Source organism: Micromys minutus, assembly GCF_963924665.1.
Source record: "Micromys minutus genome assembly, chromosome: 9".
NCBI classification, from domain to species: domain Eukaryota; kingdom Metazoa; phylum Chordata; class Mammalia; order Rodentia; family Muridae; genus Micromys; species Micromys minutus.
The window spans coordinates 57,894,063-57,896,312 of NC_137978.1; the positions used below are offsets into that span (position 1 = coordinate 57,894,063).

Consider the following 2,250-nt stretch of genomic DNA (forward strand, 5'->3'; position numbering starts at 1 on the left):
TAGCTGACCAAAGCTATTCAGTGCCACTGTGTAAAAAAAAAATGTATTTTAAAAGTAGATGTACCTTATTCGGAGACATACTTTGTGTATGTTCAGTACTGATTGATCACTTATTTTTCTTAGTTTGTGCAAGGTATGGTTTTTAACATACTATTATATAGTGTATTATCATTCTTTTCAGTTGATGAGAATCAGAGTTCAGGTTCTTCTGAGGATTCACGTAATGAATGTGAAAAAAGAAAAACTGCTTTTGAGAACATAAATCTTTGAGAATGTCTACTTTACCCAAAACTTGGGCAAACATCCATATTGAATCCCTTACTCCTCAGTGCAATAATCTCTGTGATTGCTACTTGTAATTTTTTTTTCTTGTAGAAAATCACTTTATATCTGGAAAACATGAGATGGTCTTAGGTATATTCCATACGCATTTGAATATTCAAAAACAGATTTCTAAATGGGATGAAATTAGCAAAAGGACACTAGAATCCACCCAAAGAACACCTTATAAAACTAATCACCAGGATGCCTCCCTGCAACTTTCAAACCTGCAAGGGCATGAAACTGAGGAAATCAGAGAAGTTTGCAAATATAAAGACTGTGTACCAATTTCAAATGAATGCACTATCACTAGTGTAAATTCAAGTGCCCACATAGAAAACAAAGAACACAATAGTATAGAATTTGCTAACATTTCTTTCTCTAATGATGAATTGATTCTGAAACAAAACAGCAATGGTAAAAACCTTAACAAATATTATGAATGTGAGATATGTTTTACCAAAAGGTTTAATCTTTGTTTGCATCAGAGATTTCATATGGGAGCGAAATCTTCCAAATGCATTGAATGTTCCAAATGCCTTAGCCAAGGATTTTATCTTAGTGTTCATCAGAGAATTCATACAGGAGAGAAACCTTACAAATGCAGTGAATGTGGCAAATGCTTTAGGTAACAATCTTATCTTAGAAATCATCAGAGGATTCATACCGGAGAGAAACCTTACAAATGTACTGAATGTGAAAAATGTTTTGGTGACAAAATAGGTCTGAGTGTTCATCAGAGAATTCATAAGGAGAGAATCCCTACAAATGTACTGAATGTGAAAAATGTTCTGGTGACAAAAAAGGTCTGAGAGTTTATCAGAGAATTCATACAGGAGAGAAACACTACAAATGTACCGAATGTGAAAAATGTTTTGGTGACAAAAAAGATCTGAGAGTTCATCAGAGAATCCATACAGGAGAGAAACCTTACAAATGCAGTGAATGTGGCAAATGCTTTCGCTGACATTCTCATCTTAATATGCATCAGAGAATTCATACAGGAGAGAAACCTTACAAGTGCCGTGAATGTGGCAAATGCTTCAGGGAACAATAACATCTTACTATTCATCAGAGAATTCATACAGGAGAGAAACCCTACAAATGCAGAGATTGTAACAAATCTTTTGCTGAGAAATGCCATCTGAGAGTTCATCACAGAATTCATACAGAAGAGAAACCCTACAAATATACCAAATGTGAAGAATGTTTTGGTGACAAAAAAGGTCTGAGAGTTCATCAGAGAATTCATACAGGAGAGAAACCTTACAAATGCAGTGAATGTGGGAAATGCTTTCGCCAACAATCTCATCTTAATATGCATCAGAGAATTCATACATAAACCTTACAGTTGCAGAGAATGTGGGAAATGCTTTCGCTGACAATCACATCTTAATATGCATCAGAGAATTCATATAGGAGAGAAACCTTAAAAATGCAGTGAATAGGGCAAAAGCTTTGGCCATCAATCCCATTTTATTATTCATTAGAGAATCTATACAAGAGACAAACCTTGAAAATGCAGTGAATGTAAGAAATGCTTTCTTAGACAATATGATCTTACTATACATCAGAGAATTTATACAGGAGAGAAAAGCTACACATATACCGAATATGAACATATGTTTTGGTGACAAAAGCTTTCTTGAGAATTCATCTGAGAATCGATACAGGGGAGAAACCTTACAAATGCAGTGAATGTGGTAAATGGTTTGTCCAAAAATTTGATCTTAGTATTCATTAGATAATTCATACAGGAGAAATTCTTAAAAGTGCTGTGAATATGATGAATGATTTACCCAAAATGTTAGACTTATAAGGCATCAGAAGATTTACACATGAGAACCTTAGAAATATTATATATACATGATTCATCCATTTCCTACAATGTCTGTGATAGATTACATATAGTAAAGAAACAGAAATTGA

The 2,250-nt window shown here is 33.9% G+C and overlaps 1 pseudogene across 1 annotated transcript; it reads left to right on the plus strand.

Annotated features, from left to right (window-relative positions):
- The first annotated feature begins 404 nt into the window (after positions 1 to 404).
- On the plus strand, positions 405 to 1,288 carry LOC308424367 (annotated as a pseudogene). The gene has a single exon. The product of its transcript is annotated as an uncharacterized misc_RNA (transcript).
- The last annotated feature ends 962 nt before the right edge of the window (positions 1,289 to 2,250 follow it).